Genomic DNA, 22714 nt, shown 5'->3' with positions numbered 1-22714 from the left:
ACAAGATTAAAAATGGATTTGTAGTTAAAAAAATAGTTGTGAGATGTGAATAAACTCAAAATAGAAAGCTTCCAAGAATAGGGATGGGTAGATGGAACATACCAACAGTGTGCTCAAGAAAATTGCAAGGCAAAAGCCCTTTCAGAGACTTCATTGCCCGCTCGATGTAAAATATCGTCAAGTCAATGAACCATTCATTATTGATCTCGATAAGCAATTTATTCTTGATAATCTTCATTGCTAAGCTCTCTCAACAGTGAAATGTAGTTCATAGTAAAAAATAACTTCATTGCCTGTTGACACACAATCAATATAGACACAAGTAAAAAAGAAAATGAGTTACAACAAGTAACAAGTTCATAGTAAGGAACTACTTGCACCAACTATGTACTCCCTCCGTTCGGAATTACTCGTCGAAGAAATGAATGTATCTAGATGTATTTTAGTTGTAGATACATCCATTTTTATGACAAGTAATTTCGAACGGAGGGAGTATTATCAAATATTCAGTTTGTGGTTAACCAAACTGAATATAATGAAATGTTTTTCCCCTTTACCAGCAGAAAGACCACAAACTACACATAAAGGAATATGCATTCTATCAGTACGAAGGAACCAAAAGGTAAAAAAAAAAAGTGACATGAATGCCATGACCTGCAAAATGAATATGCTAGTTCTACTACAGATTAATTGACCTGAAAATAAATACTTATCCATGAGAAAAATCACATGACGATCCAAACTTCCTTAGGCCATGCCCTGGCGAGTGATCAACACAGATTAATCTGTTTTCTCTTCCCTTCTTCAAGATGAACAGATAGTCAATGATGGGAGCTTCCTTCCAATTAATTCTGCAAGAACAATTCATTCCCTAGCCCAGACCAATTATTCAGAGATGAGAGATCCCTAGCTGGCTAGCCCTAATTGACGGAGGATTCTTCGTTTTTGATCGAAGCAAGCAGAAGCCGAATGAGAAGGAGGTGTTCAGGGATGAGAGTAAACTGCCTGGGCGCCAGATGGTGTCCGCTCGCCGCCGGCCGTGCGTCTCGCCGCCTAGGGTTAGGCCAGCCGCTGCGCTTGCCGCCTGTAAGAAACTAAGAGAAAAGGAGTCAGCGAGTTCCAGCGATCGATACAGGAGTTGTTTCTGCCAGAGCAGCTGGGCTGCAGACTGTTGTTGGGCCGTGCACTGTGTACACCTGTGAGAAACGAAAGGCCCAATTGTTTTTTGCCCGGGGTAAACCAAGCTACCGTACTGTTTAGCCCTTTATTAATGGCCACTGCTAGCCGTAAACCGGCTGATGTTAGGGATTTATAAACCGCCTTGTCAGCCGTTGATTTGGTTTAACTTGGGTCGTTTGATCTCTGGACCAGCTAGCTATCGGCTATATGCACAGCATCCTCGTTTCTTCAGGGGCGGCTGCTAATAGCCGGCCGATCTGGCGCGTTCAATCTCAACAAGGCAGCTCGCGTCTTCTCTCCTCTGATCTCGTTCCATTCGGCACCCATGCGTCTCGGCGATGACGTCCTCTGCTACGGCAAGGAGGCCTTGCTGCTGCTGCATGTGCGCTCGCCAAGGCGAGCCGGACCACCTCCGTCGACTCCGGCGGCCGCAACGTGCTGCGTTGCAACACCACTAGTGCTACGACTGGAGACTGCTGTCGCGAGGCGTCCGATGCTGTCGTTGTTGCAGGGGCTGCTGTCGTGTGCTCGTCGGGACACGCCAGGGCATCTTCCTCAACTCCGGCGGCCGCCACTGTTGTGTTGCGCTGCAACACCACCAGTGCTGTTGGTGGATGGAGCCACCGGCGACTGCTGCATCGCAGCACCGGGAGACACCGGGGGCTGCTCCATGTCAACACCGAGCGCGACGCCTCCGACGAAGATTCAATGCAGCTCCGACGAAGCTTCATTGCAGCCCCGGCGGAGTTTGTTCCATTCCCATCGCGGCTTCAACGACCCGGCGGCGCTCCAATGCAGCCCGGTCGGCGCTCCAATGCAGCCCAGGCAACACTGCATAGCAACCCCGGCGATGCTACATAGGGACACCGGCTACCCCGGCGACGTGGCATAGCAACACTGGCGACCCCCGCGACGCTGCACCACAGCACCGGCAACCCCGGCGACGCTGCATCGCAGCCCCGGGAGCCCCGACGACGCTGCATAGAAACACGGGCGGCCCCGGCGATGCGGCATAGCAACACCGGCGACCCCCGCGACGCTGCACCACAGCACCAGTGGCCCCGACGACTTAGCACTGACGAGCCCCTCGCTGCAGCACCCACAGCAAACTTGAAGCACAGGCAGCGGCGTCGTTGCATATCCTCGGCGGCAGCTTTACCCCGCATGCGGCAACAAACGCCGGTTGTGCTTTGGCTTGCAAAAGCGGTTGGTGGTTGCGGCGGGATGCTTGCAAAACGCCCCATGGTTGGAAGCAGGTGGTTAGCCTTTGGATCGAGCTTCTCTCTTTCCCTGTCAAGCGTGTGAAAAACTGAGAGACAGGGGATGGGGAACGACGAAGAAGACGGACGGGGAGAGGATAAGGATGGGATGGAGAGATAAGGATGGGATGGAGAGCGTTGAGCGGTGAGCGGGCCCCGCATGCTAAAGCGTCTAGTGGGGAGGTGGCGCACGCGCCCGAGACCAGCGCCGCTGGATCGGTTTTGATCGCACGGCTCGCGACGCGATTTACGCGAGGCAAACATCAGCCGGTTTAAAACAAACGATTTCCTTTATTAATTCGTTCGATCTTTGCTGTCGAGGACTAGCGAGCCCGGGCAAGTGCCCAGGGTCGCTGGGCGGTGGCTCCGCCACTGCCACGAGCACCAAACCTGTGTTATCTCTAGCCGGACTTCGTCACAGCCCACAGGGACGACCTGATCTGATCTTGATGGTTGTCATGGAGGTACAGTTTGGTTTTATATCTGTTCATGCATCAACTTTGTATGTGTATCTTGCCCATTGAAGCTGAAAAGCCTGTAGCCAGTCAGTTGAGACTGAACTCAACGTATGTCTGATAAGCATATGATTCAGTCTCATTTTTTGAAACTGTTTTTTTTTTGCAGGGAATTTTTGAAACTGTTTTAAGACATACCAATTATAAAAAAAGTGTTGTTGGCGTATTGTTTGACTTTGGTTTTACCTCTTTCCTGACCAGTAATTTTTGTGACGTGTTTGATGATCTCTAGAGAAGGTGGGGATGGAGAAGAAGGCAGTCGCAGGCATGTTGCCAAACAACAGTAGCGATGTACAGCACGGATATGTTCTGTCATTGAATTTTTATTTTTTTTGAAAATTCACAGTAAGGATATGCTTGAAGGTCGTGTGGGGTTATGCTTGAAGGTGTGCTTTCAATGGCTTTGAGTTCAGAAGATAGTGTTGTTCAGTACGATATTATGATTAAGGAGACACGACGAAGCTCAACGAGAATAAAAGAAAGGGAAGATAATCAATATATGTAGCTATGAATGTAAAGATGTTATGTTTAACACATATTTTTGAATTTGATTAATTGTTTGACCGGTGTTTTTGGTTACTCCCGCAAAAACGCACAAGCATTCATCATTTTACGCGCATACACCCCTATGAAGGCATACACGCACACCCTACCCCTATAAGCACCTCCAAAAGACCCTACCCCTATAAGCACCTTCGAAAGACTGAGCCCGCACTCACCATTAGGATTATAATTCTAGGTTCTCCCCATTTTTGACTGGGCGCTTGCTGAAATAGGAAGACGAGACATGTAATCTTGCTTTTTTAGGTAGCAAACATGTTCGACTGTTCTAGGTCCACGCAACATCTCTACTCCTATAAAAACCACAATTGGTGATGATGGTGTGCCTGTCAACTACTATGAATTAGTACCATCCAATTCGCATCCAACGACTAGGAATGGATCAATGCTCCGCGTCAACAGATGGGCCGCAGCCCACCCACAATCCGTGCACCCGCCTTACCCAATCGACCAGGTCTCCACTAGGCTCCCCTCAAAACAAAACAAAACGTCTCCACTAGGCAGCAGAGCACCGCGACACCTAAAAAAAAGGCAGCACTGCCCATGAGCCCAATAAACCCATGCAGTTAGCTCAGAATTTTGTTTTTGTTTTGTTGATTTGATTGATATCCAAAGAGATCATATAAGGAATGTCCATTAATAATTTTTCGTAGTAAAGCATAGGCTTTTTGAGTCATTCTATAGCCTTTCTGAAGGCCTACGATGCATAGATTTTGATTTCTGGATCAGCAACAGGAAACACTAAAGAATGTGTAGTTCTTGGGGATGGGTTTTAAGTCTTTTGATCTATACCAGTTCCAAATGGTTTATCGAAAGGCAGAAGCACACATCACTTTCAAGGCTTATATATTTCAATTAATGTAGATCCAATTTTTTTTTTGTTCATCTCATTGTAGAGTGGTAATAATTGTGAGATCAAAATGTGTGTAGAACATTTGGCCTTCGATCTATCTAGACCGTTGTGTAATTTGAAAATGGAACTTTGTTGCCAGCACCGTTGTGTAATTTTTGTCTCTGTACTTTTTGGCTGCCACACTTAAGAATGCATAGGATCAATGACTATCTTAGTGGACCGCCCTTTCCATGATTAGAATTGGGTATTTCATTTAAGATGAAATGTGGTTGTGGAGGATAAGATGATATTATAGGATCAATAATGATCTTACTATCATGACAATGTTTCATTTTAGCTAGGTGTAAACCGCTCATTTCGTTTTGTTGCATTGCGTTTGACAAAATTATCTAAGCACGGGCATCCGCCTAGTTATAGAAAAATTATAAGGCAACCCAACACAAGGGAAGACACTATATACATGACCAGCCTTCTCACAGACAGTCTCTGCACAATGGTGTCAAAGATGCGTGATTTTTTTGAATTGTTGAAAGCATTCAGTAGCTGTTTCCTCCTTTTTATTTTCTTGTCGATGTTTCCTTAACGCTTCCTTGAGAGGCATTTTGTACAAGTGTGTATGGGTAGTCAGCCTGGTTCCGCCTAAATCATGCGCAAAGTAAAATAGCCCAGCCTGCAAGCGCCGCTCTTTGTATCTTTGAATACTATGCCTGATAGATTGCATTGAGCTATCGATGGCGAGGCGATGCTCTTCGTAAACTTCCCACGTAAGCATGCCATCCCTCATGAGTTCATCGTAGATCATGAGCGCTGATCTAAAAAAGATGTGTTTGTACGATTCACGGTACAACAATGTGGTCCTCAGAATAAGGTGCCGGTTGATCATTGGGAAGGTACCATTCTCCTCCCTTCGGTAAAGTCTAAAACTTTTTCTTGGCATCTTGAAATTTTTTCTTTCCATGGCTTTTGCTGCACAATATAAAAAGAGACTTAATCAGCCTTGATGCTCAAAATATAAAGAAGGATAGGAGTACCAAGATTGATTCGTGAAATTCAGCCATGTTCCTCGGGGATTTTTTTTCATGTTAACCCATGTAAAAAGCTGAAGATCATACATGACGTCTCGGTTCCCACCCGTTAGGCCGCTGCTAGTCTCCTTCATCAATCCACCCATAAGAGCAGATGCTCGAGAACGATCGATCTGTTTGCCGCCTGCCGATATACGTACTCAGCTGGGTCCTTGGCGAGGTTTTTATATACAACAAAAGCAAGGCTGATTGTGGTTATATAAGTCCAATCCGAACTCGTACCCGTCACAGCTACCAGCATTGCTTTTGTAACCACAGATCCAACGACGCGCGGACTGGTTGCCGTCTGATTCGAATCCAACGACGCGCGATTGCTTCAGTGGTTTGGTCTGAGCGCAAGGCTATCCGTTACTGTTGCATCTCGTCGCTGGCAAGCGGGTCCGGCTGAAACTGCCCGTATCGCCCAATCACCACGATCTCCACTACCCCCTCTCCTCCTTCACTCGCACTACTTCTCCCCCCTCTCGCGCTGTGGTTTCAATTCAACCATCGTCTCGCTCCCCTCTCTCTCGTCCGCGGCAGTTTCTGGTGGTGGCGCGGTCCGGTTCGCGGCTGGCGGCAGCTGAATCGACAGTGAGGAACACATTCCCCACCTCCATTGTCTTCCCGTTGCTCCGTTGGTGTGTCCCGCCGTCGAGTTTGGTGCTCGTCCCATCCGAATCCGTCAGTTTTTTTTGTTTCCATTAGGTTAGTTTAGGTCTCCTTCTAGTTTCAGTTGGAGATGGCTCGGATTTTGGTTCAATCTGTGCAAAATTAGTCGGCTGTTGGGTGGTGGATAGGTTGCATGGCGGATCTCCGTTGGTCGGTAATATGACGGATTTTCCCACCATTTATTCCTTCTGTCAATGTTAGTGGATGTGGATTTTTAGGACGTACAATAGTGCCGGTGGATTTTAGGTTGTGCATTAGTGGCTGTGAATTTGAACAGTAACCCTCGAAATGTTGCTATGTCTGATTTTTTTGATGCGTTCTGACGATCTATTAGGGTTGTGATGCTCTAATTACCAGGCTACAATGCTGCATTCAGATGATCTATTATGGTTGTGATGCTCTAATTACCGGGGTACAATGCTTGAATTATCATTGTCGTCTGTGCTATTTAGTTGTCATGTCATGGTACTGCAATTACCAAATACGTTGCCCTCTGACTACCAGATGTTGAAACACTGCTTTTTTCATCACCGGTGTTGTTGTGTGCCTAAATTTCCAGTTGGTTGGTAATTATTGTACCTACCAACACGATTGTGCTTGAGTTACCATGTGACATTTCTAGAATTATCAGGGTAATAACTCATCATATAGTACGTTGTTTGCGCTTACTAGCAGCATGTTGGCTGAATTATCATGTGCATATTGCTTTATTTTGATAGGATCACCGTGTTATATGTTGTCAGATGTGTGTTGCTTTTTTGTTTTTTCAGTGCTTCTGGCTTTCGGTATTCAATGATGGTCATAGTGCTGATTTTATAAAGTGCTACGGGCTTTTGATTCTTATTTTCTTAACGGGGGTTGGGTCAATCGCGCTTTTGATTACCAATTGGTTTTCAAATAGCTAAATTCATATTAGGCTGCCAAAATTATGTATGTGTTTTTGGACAGCATGCCCATGATTTTTAAGCTTCGTGCCTTCATTTTTTTGTATCACCAATGTTGTTGTTCAAGTAATTACCATGATCATGTTACTGTACTTACCACTATCTCTGTGTTATAATTACCTGCAACTCAATGCTTACAAGTGGTCTGGTAGTTTTGTGTGTTTTTCCACCATCATTTTGTGATTTTTAATGATGATGTGTTAATGCTAAGATTATCAGGGGTAAATTGGCTTGTACATCATCAAAATGATGCTGTTTTTCTTGCTTACCAATATATTTGTGCCTGAATTATCAGTTGCGCATTGTTTAATTTACCTGAACTATGTGACATGGACACAATACTGAGGAAGCGCAAAGGAGATGGTGATGGAATTGATGATGTTCCTTCGAAAAATCCAAAGCGCCCTCCTCCGCGGAACAGAGCCTCACCTAGTTCGCTTCTTGTTGTATGCAAAGATATGAATGATGACAGGAAGGTTGCCAATGATGAGATGGACTTCACAAGCCTTCGGAATATCAAATGCGACCATCTCTTCAACGGTCTCAGTGTGTGGCTTGCCGACCTGTACAATCCCTATTCCCGTGAGGTGGTCGTACCAGTGCGAGGTAGGCTTCCGGTTAATGAGGAATATGTGCATCGTGTTATGGGTGTGCTGCGTGGAGGGAAGGATGTTCCTTACAACCTTCCTACCAAAGCTGATATTGAGTTAAGGCTTGAGGTGTTTCGCGAACTCAGATATGCCCCTAAAATGACTGATCTTGTTGTTCTCATCAAGGGTTCTGTAAATGCTGACAATACTTTCAAGCGGATGTGGCTTTTGCTTGAGGGCGATACAGTCATCACCCCGACCACATCCAACAAAGTCAGTCCTAGGTGGTATGCTGCTGGAAGTGGTTATGTAATTCTGTCATTTTCTTTCTTGTGTGCCTGATAACTTTACTGTATGTCAGTGTGGTAACTTTCATCATTTTTGTGTTCCATTTGGTGAACTTCACTTTCTTTGCTGATGAATTACACAAGGCGCTTCTGAAACACAAGCCTACCAAGGTTGCCTTCTATTCTACAATGTAAGTGATGCTGCTTTCCTTTACTTTCTTTTTTGTCATCTGTCATCTTTGTCATTTTTCTATGATGTTGTTCGTGTTTATCATGACAATTGTATCTTTCTCATCAGCTATTGTCCATTTATGCGATTGACCTTTCTGGACTCGGCATCGTATTGCCTGATGGTCCTTTTCCTATCAATGTCTGGACGAAGAAGCTGATAAATCTCGTCCTCAACAAGGATGTTCAGGCGGACAAAACTTCTTTTGGGAAACTACTTGTAATTTATCTATATTATCTATGTTTTCAGTACACACACTGCTTGCAACTGTATTTTTTTTTTCATTTTTTGGTTGTTACTTATTTGACTTATCACTTCATTTTTTCCAGTTGAAGCCCGAGTTTGGCATGAATTTCTGTCTGTTTGGTGGTCTGGAAGGTCTTGATAAATTTATGCGTGTTCATGCTGCCCCAAGCTGCAGTCAGGAGGTGTGCACGTAACATGTTTTATTTTTCATGATATTCTATGTTTTTTATTAGGCTGATAACTTTTCTTGCACTCAACGTGGCAACTCTCTTTTGCTGTCAACTTTATGCTCTTTACTACTGACGTCAGATTTTGTTCTTTATTTCCAATGTGGCATATGCTCTATAAAAGATAATAACTTTGTTGCAATCTTGTGATAACTATTCCTATAATGTCTTGATAATTTGTGATGTGAAACTTATGCCATCATGTTTTTTATTTTTCATGTCATCATATGTTCTCACGTAGCTTGATAACTTGGTTGTATTCTTGTGGTGATTCTTTTTGCAAAGCCTTTATAACTTAATTTTTTGTTGTTATCTAATAATGTTATTTACTTATGCCATCGTATATTGTTCTTCATTTTTTACGGTGGCTGATGTTGTTAAATCATGATACGTTCACGGTGGCTGATGTTGAACTCCTAATAACTTTTGTTGCATTTGGATGGTAACTTATGAACACTCTACATACTATGTGGTCTTACATGTGTGTGTTTACTATAATTTTTTTTGTCTCACCATCTGAATTTTTTCATCCACTGAGCATTTAATGTGATCTTAACTTTTTGCATTTTTTTATTGAGCAGAAACTTGCCAAATCGACTCAGATAGTTGGGTGATTAATGTCTGCCATGGCGGTCATACTTGGTGATCTTGTGCAATAATTCACCTCTTTGGATGATGAGGGCCATTCAGATGCCTCCCGTGAGCTAGACGCTGGATTGAAGGTGCTTTCTTCTGCTGCTCGTACTACGGCAAGGACCACATGCTCATCGCATAGCAGGCGGCTAGAAAAGCCCTGGAAAGAACATTGCTGATGATTCTGAGCGTGATGACGAGTACCACGATGGCGATGACGTTGATTCTGATGCTGACTCCGATGATGGTGATGATGATGATGGTGATGATATGGATTATCGAGTTGTTCATCGTCACAGTAAGGATCCTTTCGTTGCTTCAGGCAGTGGTACCGCGAATATTGCTACATGCATCAGGCCAGTTGATGATGACACCACAACCAGGAGAATGCAACTGTCGAAGCTCACGACAGCAGAGCAGAAAATGTTGAAGGCACGCCTGTCCGCACTGGCGATGAGAACCTTATTGAGTCTCAGATCATGTTCACTGGCACCTCTCATACAATATCAGCCGGATCAGTTGATGGAAGGCTTAGCCAGCGAGAGATTTGACAGACACGCAAGTTGAGGCAGCCACTGAATCTTCTGTCAAACGGTGTGGTTCTCAGCTTCTGGAAAATTTGGTTTACAAGAGGCGCAATAAACTGAAGCTACAATCACCCCCCCGTCCAGCTTTACCGGCTACGCCACCCCATCAAACTTCACCAGTTGTGCCGCCACGACCTTCTTCACCAGTTATGCCGCCAAGCCCACCGCAAAGGCCATCTTCACCAGATGCCCCATCAGCAGTTGACACTCATTTATCTGTGAAGAAAATTGTTGTCCAAGATCTTGGTATCCGTGTTGCTGAAAAAGGCGCTGGTATCACTGTCCCACAATCCACCCAGCGGAAGCAGGCGCCACGCAGGTGAATTCGTTTATTCCATGGTTTTTTGTTGTGCCTGATAATACATGGTGAATACAGTTGTTTGTGTATGGTAGTCTGGGTAGTAAACTCCTGATAATTAGCTTTCTCATATTTTCCAGCACCTTCTCTTTTTTTGTTCTGATTAACCCTTTTTTTTTCTTGCAGGGCACCTGGCAAACAAGCTGCCGCGGCTAAGGATCCACCGAGTGCACCAGTAAAAATGTATTCCCATTCTTTCTATGCCTCTTTTACTTTTTTTCTATGTTTAGTAGCTCTTTGCTGTTTTTGTTTACATTTTCCTGTATTATCTCATGTGCACTGAAATTCATATAGTGTGAAGAACATGTTGGTAATTTTTGTTCACTTTATCTGATAATTATTTGATGAATATTGATTCTCAGTTAGACATCCCTGATAATGTACACATACCAAGTTTGATAACTCTTTGTTGCTTATAACCTTTGGTTAATTTTTTTCCATGCAAGGCACCTAGCAAACAAGTTGCTGCTGCTAAGGCTTCGCCAAGTGTATCAGGAACAAGGTATTTCCAGACCTTTCTTGTTTGTATTTTCCCCATACATTTCTTATTTTTTGCGATGAGTCATTTTCTGTTTCAAGTTATCGAAAACAACATTCTTGTGTTTTTGTTCATATCATTTGATAAGTTACATTACTAATCATTGATAATTTAGTAATATTTTCCTGGAAGATTTTATACTCAAAGCATGTGAGAACTTTTTGTGTTGGTAACATCTGGTAACTTAAGTTTAACAACTTGTGTAATCTCACAACTCCTATTGTGTACCCCTATTTCAGTCGTTCAAAAGAGAAAACCGCTGTGAAAAAGGTGCGATTTTCCAAGACCAGATCTTCTCCACGACTAAGGTCAGCATCATGCAGACAACATCATCACAGACAACAGAAGTTATCCATCTTGACGAATCGCCCATGGTGACGTCTTCGTCTGCGGTTGAAGATCTTCATGCGACGGGTGGTTCGTCAGCTTCTGCTGAAGCAACAACAGCTAGTTCGGGCGCATCCGATGCTGTTGCGGCGACATCTGCTGGTGTTTCTGCTGACCCCGTAGATCAGCTCGCTGCAGCGGCCACTATTACTGCTGTTGTAGAAGACATTGCCAGCGCGGTTGTTGATGCTGAAGCTGAAGATGTTGCCACTGCGGGACATGACGAAGATGAAACTATAGGTTATTTCTTTCCCCCATCACTTTTTTTTCTGTCTGTAGTAGTGATGATTTATGTTGACGCTGTGTTCACTCTTTTCTGCTGCATCAGTTCATGTCATTGAAGATGGTTTTGGAGGTACCCGAGTCAATGTGCCTAGTGATACGGCAGTAGCTGAAGGTCAAGAGCATGATGTCTAGAATCCTGCAGTGACCAAAAATGTTAATGAAGAGAAAACAACCCCAGGTTGGTAACGTGTCTTTTTTCTGTTGATAACCTGCCTCTTTACAGCTGTGGTAACTCATGTTATTGTTCTGACGTTCACAAATACAATGTCCATTTCATGTTTTATCTGATGCCTTTTTCCATTTGTGTGTTACTGTTGGTGTTATTTGCAGAAGTTGACCCTGTCATAGAGTCAAGCATCCCTAGAGCATGGACTGAAGAATCTCCAACGGTTCAAGCCGCACCAGCGTCGGCTCCTACGGGACAAGCTGCACCTCCATCACCAGAATCATTAGTGGTGGCGGCATCAGATCAAGTACCACCCGCAGTAGGAGATGCATCAGCGGCGGTGGCATCGGTTCAAGTACCACCTGCAGCACCAGCTACTGGCCCTGTCGCCTTTCTAGATCTTGCATCTCCCAATGCTGCTGACTTCAAGGGCAAGAAGGGAGAGAAAGTTATCGACGTGCAACCGGTTGCTTGTGCTGCGCCATACAACTCTGGAAGTGAAGACCTTGCGTCTTCGCTTTTGCATCGAGAGTGATGGATGGAACTATGTCAGTGAAGACCTTTTGTTTTTCGGTTGGTTGTGCTTTCATTGTTTATGTGTTTGGATTTTTTTATGCTTTCGTGTGTATGGATGAATGTAAAACAACTTTTATTATGCATCTGTGATGTGATGTGAAAATGAACATTTGTGCTTTCAGTATCCGGAATATGTTTTTTTCGTGTTCGCTAAAATATGTTGTACGACGCTAGCCGAGAAGATAACATACAATATGTTTCTTCTGCTAACCTTGTTCCTGACATATTGGTGATAACTCAAACCTCTTCCCCTGGTAACTCTGTGAGTGTTTGAAAGTTGTTGATATGTCACCAACCATTGGCCTGGGTAACTGGCCACTTTTTATCTGTTACTAACTATACTAAGCGTGTGATACATACATCTCCTGTCATTTGTCATGTTTACCTAACATGACTGCACTAGTACTAGCAGTTGTGTACTCTTTTTCCTATGAAATTTGTTATTGTCCCCTCATTTTTTATTATCCTGATAAGTCCTTTGCCATTATCCTGGTAACTCAACTGTTCATATACTGGTAAATTCTGTTTCATGGACATGATAAATCCACCCAGATAGATTCCTTACCAATTCTAGCACATCAAATCCTTTGGTCATCTTTTAATACATGCTCCTCATTATGCCCCAATCTTAACATTTTATCTATCTAATATGTTCTTTTAAAAGCCCATACAAGTGTGATGGTAATCCACTTTCACATTACCTGGTAATTTTTTGTAATGTGGGCCTGATAACTTCATGTATATTGATTCATTTTTTATACTACTTTCTTTCAATACATTATCTTGCTTATCACTATTGTTCATGCCCTCATCCCACTTTATTTTTCTCCCTGTAACCGTGAAATATCGTCGTGTGCATGTGTACGATGTTGAGATTGATGATGATGAGATTCTCATGTCTGATGAGCGGCCAGCTCGATCCGAGTCGGATGTGCACCAAAGACATGCCGCACGACGAAGTGGCTCATATGGTGAACTACCTTGCAAACTGCAAGCTCTCCGCAGAGTGGCAGTTTGGCAAGGAGCCATATTGCCGAGCTCACCCGCCGCCCATGGTATGTTTTCTTCTTCCCTTTCTTCTCTCAGCTTTGTCGCCGAGTTCCTTTTGGCCGACTCTGACTAGTCGGCTTGTCTCGACAGAGCCCTCTTCTTCGGCCTGCAGGCGGGTCGGACGCGGAGCGCCGATTCGTCCCCGACCGGACGGAGCACGATCTAGAGGACCCCGACTTGGGGGCGGCCGCCATGGAAGACAACACCGAGGCGGGCGGCGGCCAAGCCGGCGGCGAGGCAGGCGGCTCCGGGCTTGGAGTCAGCTTCGACGACTGGCCGGACGACGACGAGGCCGAAGTCGTCCCACGCCGCCAGCCGGCATCTGGCCGCGGCGCGGGTTCCTCCGCCGCGCCGCCTGCTCGGGGCGGCGGGCAAAAACGTCATGCCGCGCCGGGCTTATTCGGCAGTCGGCCGAAGAAGCCCAGAGACGGGGCAGCGGCGACCAGGCGGGAAGAGGCGGCCACGAAGGCGTCCCGCTTCCGCAAGGCGGTGAAGCAGCCGCAGACGGTGTCGGCGTAAGTATATACTCCTTCATGTATTTTTTCTTCTTTTCTCTGGTTGTTCCTGAATCCTTGTCCTTTCTCAAAAAACCAGGGCTCCATTGTCGCTCGAGCGGGTTGCTGCCGCCTCCGTCGTTGGGTCGCTGGGAGGATCCGGGAGCACCACTCGCCGCGTGGACCCCCGTGCCGATCTTCAGGCGGTGACGGAGCGGAACGCGCGGGAGGCGCGGGAGGCGGAGGCATTGAGGGCGGCCGCCGCCAAGGCGGCGCAGGAGGAGGAGACGGCGAAGGCGCGCGCCGACGCAGCGGTCAAGGCCCAAGCGGAGGCTGCGGCTGCGGCGATGGCGCAGGGGGCCTTGTTGGTCACCCCACTGCGCGTCGCGGCGCCTGGGGTCCCAGAGCCCTTGCCAGAAGAAGCTGGCGGTGACCAGCCGGGGCTGGAGCGGGAGGACGACGTCGTCGTCCCGGAGAGGGAGGCGGCACCGGCCCCGCCGACTGGGGCGACTCAAGGCGGCCGGCCTAACCTGCCGCCTGTGTAATCGGCCGGGGGCGAGCCGGCCGCGAGGGCTGATCTGGTGGTCCGGACGCCGCCGCGCAAGCGCGCGGGGAAGGCCGCATCAGAGCCGCAGAAGGTTGCATCGGAGCCGCAGCCGGCCGCGGGCTCTAGCTCGTCGGCCCAGGACATGGAGGCGGCCAGCGCCAGCTCGGGGTGGATGCCGGGCGGGGGGACGGCCGTGATGAACGTGGCCGCGTAGGACGTCCGGACCCGGCTTCAAGCCCAGGCGGTGGCGCTGAGGAAGTACAACGACGAGTTCCTTGCGACACGGGCGGCCATCCGGGTTAGTCTTCCTGTCTTTGCTTTTTTGATCTTGATTTCTTCCGTGGGGGCGCGTCAGCGCACCCACTGGGTGTAGTCCCCGAGTTCCGAGTCGGCTGCTGAGCAGGCTGCCTGGAACTTCCTAGCGGACCTTGTTTTGCTGTCTTGCTCTCATTTGTTCTTCTGCCTGTCTTGCAGGACTACCATAACCTTCGCGCGGCTGCCTTCAACTCCCAGGCTCGGGAGCTGACCCAGAAGACCGCTGACCTAACTGGAAGCCGGGGTGAGTGCTTCATCTTTTATCTCACGTGGGGGCGCGTCAGCGCACCCACTGGGTGTAGTCCCCGAGATTCGGGCCGACTGCTGAGCAGTCGGGTCGGATCTTCCTTGACGACTTCTTCACATTGCTTCTTTTTTCTCTGCCATCCCTGCAGCGGCCAACGCCGGTCTAAGGGAGCAGCTGGGAGGGACTCAGGCCGCCCTCCGTGTTAAGGAGGCTGAGTTTGCCGCCTTAGTACAGGAGGGTGACCGCCTGGCCAAGAGGTTGGCCGACCAGGAGGAGAGCCACAAGGCGGCCCTGAAGGCGGTGCGGGACAGCGAGGCCGCCCTCCAAGCCGAGTATGAGACAGAGGCGGCTACCTGGGCCGAAGCGAAGGAGACACTGATCAACGGCTATGGCCAGATCGAAGATTTGGTTGACGGTAAGCCGCCTTCTTCTTCGCCCTTGCTTGCGGCTTGCCGCTTTGGCTCGTTTTCTGACTTGGTGTTTTGCTCTTCTTTCTCTTTCTTTCTTGCATAGAGTAGTTCCCTGGCTACTCTACCGCCGCCAACCAGATCATCGAGGCCCGCCGCGAGGCACAGAGGCAGGCTGGCGCCGAGATCGCGCCAAACGCTCACCGGACGCTGGAGGAGCATCTCTTGGCGATTCAGGCCCGTCTTCAGCCGGCGCACCGCATGCTCCGCCGGCTTCAGCGTGTCGGAGTGCAGGTGCTGGTCGCCCTTTGGCCTGGCGAGGTGATTCCCCGTACCCCCAGTCGGACCGCCGACTGGCTGGAGGTGGCGGTTGGTCGCTTCGAGGCCTGGAAGGCGTCGGCGGCTCGGTCTGGCGCCAGGCGGGCGCTGGAGTTCGCCAAGGCCTGGCATCCCGGGCTGAGTCTGGACCAGCTGGCCACCTGGCGGCGGGAGGCCGACACGGAGCTGGAGCCGGCGCGGCCGGCTATTATCCGGCGGGCTTCGGCGATCGCCGACTACACCGACACCAGTGCCTTCGCTCCTGAGGTGGACGACAACGGTGTTGCCCAGCCGGAGGAGTGGTTCGGGCTGAACCCGGCAGACGGCGAGGACTCGGCGGAGGAGATCGACTCCAGCGACGAGGGCGAGGAGGAGGAGGAGGGTGAAGACGCCGGGCCAGATGGTGGAGCAGCCGGTCGGGCTTAGCTCGACCGTGCCTCCAGCAACAAGGCACGCACGGATGCGCCGCCTGCAGCCGGCGATGATCAAGCCGAGACCCGCCAGCCGGCCACTCCCCCAGCCGGTGGCGCCGCCTCCACCGACCAACCCGGCTCCCACACCGCGCCCTTAGTCTAGTCTGCTATCTTTATTTTCCTGTCTTATCACTTTTGGAACAATATTTTGTTAAGTTTGCACAATTCCACCCACTGGGGGTGTATTCGAACTATGTTGATTGCCGGCCTGTTGGGCGCCTTATATGTAAATATGATTATGCATGCTTTTGGCTTTCCCTTGTTCTTTGCTTTTCATCCTTCTGCTGTTTCCTTTGCCGCCCTCCCTTGGTTGCCGCCTCCCCAGTCGGACAGTTGCTCTGCATCTGTGGCTGGAGAAGTGTTTGGCCAGTTGGGAGGGAAAGTACTCTAGCTTTGTTGGATTATAGCGAAGTGTTTGGGAAGCCGGCCAGCCAGCTGTTCTGACAGTCGGTAAGCACGGTTGGAGGCCGTCTTTTCGTTATACAAGTTCGTTAGTCCTTAGCTGTTTTTCGTGTGGGCATCCTTTCTGCCTTTGGCTCTTGCTAGTCGAACGGTCGGTTCTTCGAACTGCGACTTTCAACAAGAGAGGACTCGGGAGCCGGCACACTACATGTCTGACTTCAGGTGGAACTTTAATATAACTTAAGGCGGCCAGTGCCCGGGCCGATTAGTCGAACCCGGTGCCAGACAGAAAATCGAATGTAATAATACATTCATGAATATGACACTCGTCATTCATAGATAAAGGAAGGCAATCCCCGAGTGCTCCTCGGGGGGCCTGTTGTTTCGTACTTAATACAAAAAGGGTAGCATGATACATACTGCTTTTAACTATAAAATCTTCTCAGGAGGTTCGCGTTCCATGGTCGCTCCGACTCCTTACCGGAATCGTCCCTCTTGCGTGCTCTTGGTTTTTGCGCGTCGATCAGGTAGTAGGAGTCGTTGCCTAGTGCCTTGCTGATGACGAAAGGGCCTTACCAAGGGGCCGAGAGCTTGTGCTGGCCGGCTGTTCGCTGGATCAGCTGGAGCACAAGGTCGCCCTCTTGGAAAGATCTTGGCTTGACATTGCGGTTGTGGTAGCGGCGCAAACCCTGCTGGTAGATGGCGGACCGACTGAGTGCTAACATCCGGCTTTCTTCTAGCAGGTCGATGCCGTCTTCTCGCACTTCCTTGGCCTCCGCCTCCGTGTACATGGTGACCCGAGGCGAGTCGAACTCGGTGTCAGTTGGGATGACGGCCTCGGCACCATATACAAGGAAGAACGGAGTGAAGCCGGTTGACTTGTTTGGGGTTGTACGCAGACTCCAGAGGACAGCCGGCAGCTCATCGAGCCAGCAGCCGGCCGATCGCTCCAGTGGTACGACCAGTCGGGGCTTGATGCCGGAGAGGATGAGTCCATTTGCTCGCTCGACCTGGCCGTTTGATTGCGGGTGGGCAACGGACGCTAAGTCCAGTCGGATGCCCTGCATCGCGCAGAAACGTGCCAGTGCTCCTTTGGCAAAGTTTGTGCCGTTGTCGGTGATGATGCTATGCGGCACGCCGTACCGAGTAGTGATGTTGGCAATGAATGTCATGGCAGTCGGCCCGTTCAGCTTCTTGATCGGCTTTGCTTCGATCCACTTGGTAAATTTGTCCACGGCGACAAGCAGATGTGTCAAGCCGCCGCGGGCTGTCTTGAATGGGCCCACCATGTCCAGCCCCCAGACGGCAAAGGGAAAAGTGGCACCGGCATTTCTGCCGCCGTGGGCATTTCTGCCGAGTTGCTTGAGGAGGCATTTCTGCATGCAACGCTGAAAAGTGGCACCGGCATTCCTCAAGCCGAATGTCATAGTCAGGTAACAGAAAGCTCCGAATGGTGTGATGAAGGCGGTCTTCAGGCGGTCTGCTGGGTCCAACTTAATCTGGTGGTATCCTGAGTAGGCATCCAAGAAACTCAACAGCTCGCATCCGGCTGTGGAGTCTATCACTTGATCAATCCGTGGCAAAGCAAATGGGTCTTTGGGGCAGGCCTTGTTGAGGCTAGTGTAGTCTATACACATACGCCATTTGTTGTTCTTCTTCAACACCAAGACTGGGTTGGCAAGCCACTCTGGGAAAAATACTTCCATAATAAAGCCGGTGGCAAGGAGCCGGGCTATCTCTTCTCCTACGATTCTTCTCTTCTCTTCTGACAGTTGGCGGAGAGGCTGCTTGACCGGCTTCGCGTCCTTTCGGACGTGTAACTTGTGCTCGGCGAAATCCTTCGGAACACCCGGCATGTCCTTTGGGGACCATGCAAAGATGTCTCGATTCTCACGGAGGAAATCGACGAGCTCGCCTTCCTATTTACTGTCCAGATTTGCCCGAATGACTGCAAACCTCTCCGGGTTCTCCGGGTCAAGAGGTATCTTCTTCGTCTCCTTGGCCGGCTGGAAGGAGCCCTGCGCATCATAATCCTTGGGGTTGGGGGACAAGGCCGGCTGCTTGCCGGCCATGGCCACAACCCGTTCCAGCATCTTCTTCTCTTCTGCCACTACGAGGGACTCGGCCAGTCGACTGCTGGCTGCTGCGCACTCGATGGACTTCTTTTAGGCGCCGACTACAGTGATGATCCCCTTTGAGCTCGGCATCTTCATCTTTAGGTAGGCGTAGTGGGGTACAGCCATGAACTTGGCCAGAGCAGGTCGGCCAAGCAAGGCGTGGTAAGGGCTCTCCAGATCCACTACCTCGAACCAGATCGCTTCTCGGCGAAAGTGATCCTTGTCTCCGAAGAGAACATCCATCTTGATCTTGCCGATCGGGGAACAGGACAGGCCGGGTACGATGCCATGGAACACGGTCCGGCTTGACATGAGCTGCTTTGCTTTGATGTTCAGCTTCTCCATGGTATCGCGGTACAGTATGTTGATACTGCTTCCGCCATCAATCAGAACACGGGAGAATCGGGCAGCTCGCCTCTCCGTTGCGAGGGTGACATCCAATACTAATGCGTATGAGCCAGGGGACGGCATCACCTCTGGGATGTCGGCCCGGCTCCAGTTGATAGGCTTCTCGGACCAGTGCATGAACTCGGGGTTGCTGGAGGCGACTGCGTTGACCTCTTGGTGCTGTCGGCGCCGGCTACGCTTGTCTTCAACTTGGCTTGTGAAGACGACGTAGGCGGCGTGCTCTTCAGGGAACTCATCTTGAATGGCCCCGACTGCTGGTCGAGCAGCCGGCTGCTGGGGGGCTGGAGGCGGCGGGCCGGGAGGCGGAGGCGGCACCAGCCCCTCGCCCTTGGAGATCCGTGTGAGCCAGTGGCACTTTCAGGTCGTGTGGTTGGATGGCTTCGCGCCGCTGTGGAACTTGCAGGGGGGCATCAAGAGTCTGCTCGTAGGAGAAAGCCGGCTGCCAAGCCGGCCTGCCACCCTTCTTCTTAGGAGCGGGCCGCTCTTCGGGCTGCTCATCTTCAACTCTGGCCACTTGCCGACTGGTGGTAGGCGGCATGGGGGCCTTGCGCTTGTGATCGCTCTGGTAGGGGCGCCGATTGGAGTCGCCAGCCGGCGTCTTGGGAGCCGGAGCGATCACCTTCCCAGAGGCGTCCACTCGAAGCTCGGTCTTCATCGAGGAGTCAGCCGTGGCGTACTTGTCCGCGATGATCAGCAGTTCGTCGAGGGTAGCCGGCTCGTCGTAGAGGAGTCGGTGCTTGAGGAGGGTGCTCTCTCGGCACCCGGCGGTGAAATACTCGATGGCCTGAACCTCGTGCACCCCCTCGCAGGAGTTGCGGAGCTCGGCCCACCGCGTGAGGTAGTCGCGGGTCGATTCGTTGGGCCCTTGAACGCATAGGGAGAGTTGGCGAGGCTTGGGAGGCCGCTTGTACGTGCTGGTGAAGTTGCGGACAAAGACTTCCGTGAAGTCCATCCAGCTGTTGACGCTGTAGGGCTTGAGGCTGTTGAGCCAGGTGCGCGCCGTGCCTTGCAGCATGAGGGGGACGTACTTCACGGCTACGCGCCTGTTGCCGTTGGCTATGCTGACAGCAGTAGAGTAGTCGATGAGCCAATCTTCCGGCTTCACAGAGCCGTTGTACTTGGGCGTGTCTCTGGGGAGCGAGAACCCTTTGGGGAAGGGCTCATCGCGGATGCGGGGGCCAAAGCATGGCGGGCCGACATCGTCTTCTTCTTCTAGCGCCAGGGATCGAGCTAGGCGGTCGATCCGGTGGCGGGCATCGTTCTCGCCGACTCCTTCGCGGTGGCCCAGTCGGCCACCAAGAGTCGGATGCGTGACAGGAGGCGGGGTGGGATATCTCTCCCCTCGAGGCGGGGGAGGAGGCGGATTTCCTTGGCGCTCCACTGCTCGAGGGCGGCCTTCCGCGTCATGCTCGATGGTGATCCGAGTCCGGCTGCGGCTAGCAGCCGACTCCTTGTCTTTCCTTGCGCGGGCACCGCTCGCAGTCGGCGACCGGGATGTCGCGGCGTGCTCTCGGCGCGGGGGAGGACTCTCAGCGCGGGCGCCGGCTTCGTGCCGTTCTGCGGCCGCGTCGATCAGCTGCTGGATTCGCCTTGTCATGTAAGGGAGCTCATCGGCTCCCAGCCCATTTAGCTCTTCAGCGGCCGCCTGAGCGGCTCCAGATTCTCGAGCGGGGTGGCGTAGACAGGGCGATCTGCCCCCAGCATGCTGGCGATGGCCGCGCCGCGCTTCTGGACGAGGCCGGCTCGGCTTGGCCCGCCAGGAGGCGGCGTGCCAAAGGCGGCGCGGTCGACTTCACGCTGGTGAGCCTCGGTGAGGCGTCTCATGGAGGCTATCTTCTGGCCTTCTGCGATGAGGGCGAGGCGGCGTGCCTCCAGGGTCTCAGCGTCGGCGTTGGCCGGGATGGGGACGGATAAGTCGTGCATCGCCGCTTGCAGGGCGTCGTGGGCGTTCTCGCCCGAGTTGGCGACGTGGCTGATGACCAACACTTCGGTGACAGCGCTGCTGCCGCTGTCAGCTCGAGGGAGAGGGTCGTCGAAGACCACCACGTCGGAGGGGTAGGCGTCGAGCGATGCCGTGTCGGAATCGACAAGCATCAGGTCGGTGGAGCCGACCGACTCCAAGTCTACAGCAGGCTCGCTGGAGACGTGAAGTTGGTCGAGGAGGCTGACGAGGCGGCTCTCGGGGTAGTCCGTGCCTGCGTCGGACGCGGGCTCATCGGAGATGCGAGTCTCGCCGAGCAGATCGGCGAGGCAGCTCGCTGCGCAGGCGTCGTCGACGCCTTGCTGCGCGTCGGGGCAAACGCCATCGGGCGCAGCAGGCTGGCTGCGCTCGCGGGGGAGGAAAAGGGTTCCCGTCCAGAACAGGTCTCCGGACGACGGTGCACCTGGCCCCACGGTGGGCGCCAAATGTCGGGTGGTAGGTGCGACATATGCCAACAGGTGGCTTATCATTGTGGGAGCCAGTAAGACGTCGCCGGTGCCTGGAAACGGGATGAGGCGAAGACATGCACGCCAGCGAATCTTACCCATGTTCGGGGCTCTCCGTGGAGATAACACCCCTAGTCCTGCTCTGCGGGGTCTCCGCATGATCACTAGATCAAAACAAGTGGCTACAGACGCTCCTTGAGCTGTCGGGTTAGAGGGAGAAGAAGGGCAAGGCTAGCTCTCCTTTTCTCTCTATATGGTGTGTGTAACTCTATGAGTCCAACCCTTTGCATGGGTGCCCCGGGGGGTTTATATAGGCCTACCTCCCGGGGGTACTATTGTAATCCGGCTGGGCGCGGGTCCCAGCCGTCAGTGTCTGTGTTTGCCGACTTCTCCGCCGGCCATTGGGGCCCGCCGACTGGTGGGTCCCGCCGGCTGCTGGCTCCTTGGTCGACAGGCCGGCGCCACCGCTTGGGGGTCTTGTCGTCGGCTGGTTACTGTTGCCTTGCCTCTGATGACGAGGGCTTTGTCGAGGTAAGCATGGCTACAGTGTCGCCGCCTTACGGACTCTCACCGTAGCCTTACCTCGTCTTGTCTTCTTAATGAGGCGCATGCTTCGAGGGAAGGAGGCAGCCGGCTATGGGGAGCCGGCTACGCCCCAGGCCGACTAAGGGAAGCCGGGCCGCCCTCGAGCGTCTCTCTGACTAAAGGGGCCCGCCGCCCGCGGGCCATACTGGCGCATGTCGTGGGTGACATCAGGGTCAACATGGCTACAGTGCCGCGCCGGACGGGAGATGGCTGGCCCGTATGGCGCCCTGTGGCCATGCCTGCTTCGGAATTCAGGGGTAGTGGGCTGTACTGCGGCCACGCCCCGTCTCGTCGCCGTTATGTGGATGCAGTCTTGGTGGGTATAGTCTTGGCCGGTTTCTGGGAGTCGGCTCTCTTCATGGCCGGCTTCTGGGAGTCGGTCCTCTTGGGGCCGGCTTCTTGGAGTCGGCCATCTCGTAGCTTTCGTGGGGAAGGTTTCTGAGGCCGGGTCGCCTTCTGGTAGTCGGCCCACGGGGATAGCCGGCCGGGGGGAGGCGGCCCTGCGCCCTGTAGGCTTGAAGGCTCGAATGGCCTGATAATTTTTCAAAGAGCCAGGGGGAGTCGGTTAGGCTACCCGTGGCCATTTACTCCGACAAGTGGTCCCGATTATTTTCACTTCGGGGTTGCCGGATCATAACACATAGTAGGTGACTATAGACTTGCAAGATAGGATCAAGAACTCTCATATATTGATGAAAACATAATAGGTTCAGATCTGAAATCATGGCACTCGGGCCCTAGTGACAAGCATTAAGCATAGCAAAGTCA

This window comes from Aegilops tauschii, chromosome 3, assembly GCF_002575655.3.
Source record: "Aegilops tauschii subsp. strangulata cultivar AL8/78 chromosome 3, Aet v6.0, whole genome shotgun sequence".
NCBI lineage: Eukaryota > Viridiplantae > Streptophyta > Magnoliopsida > Poales > Poaceae > Aegilops > Aegilops tauschii.
Note: the sequence above shows the minus strand (reverse complement) of the source record.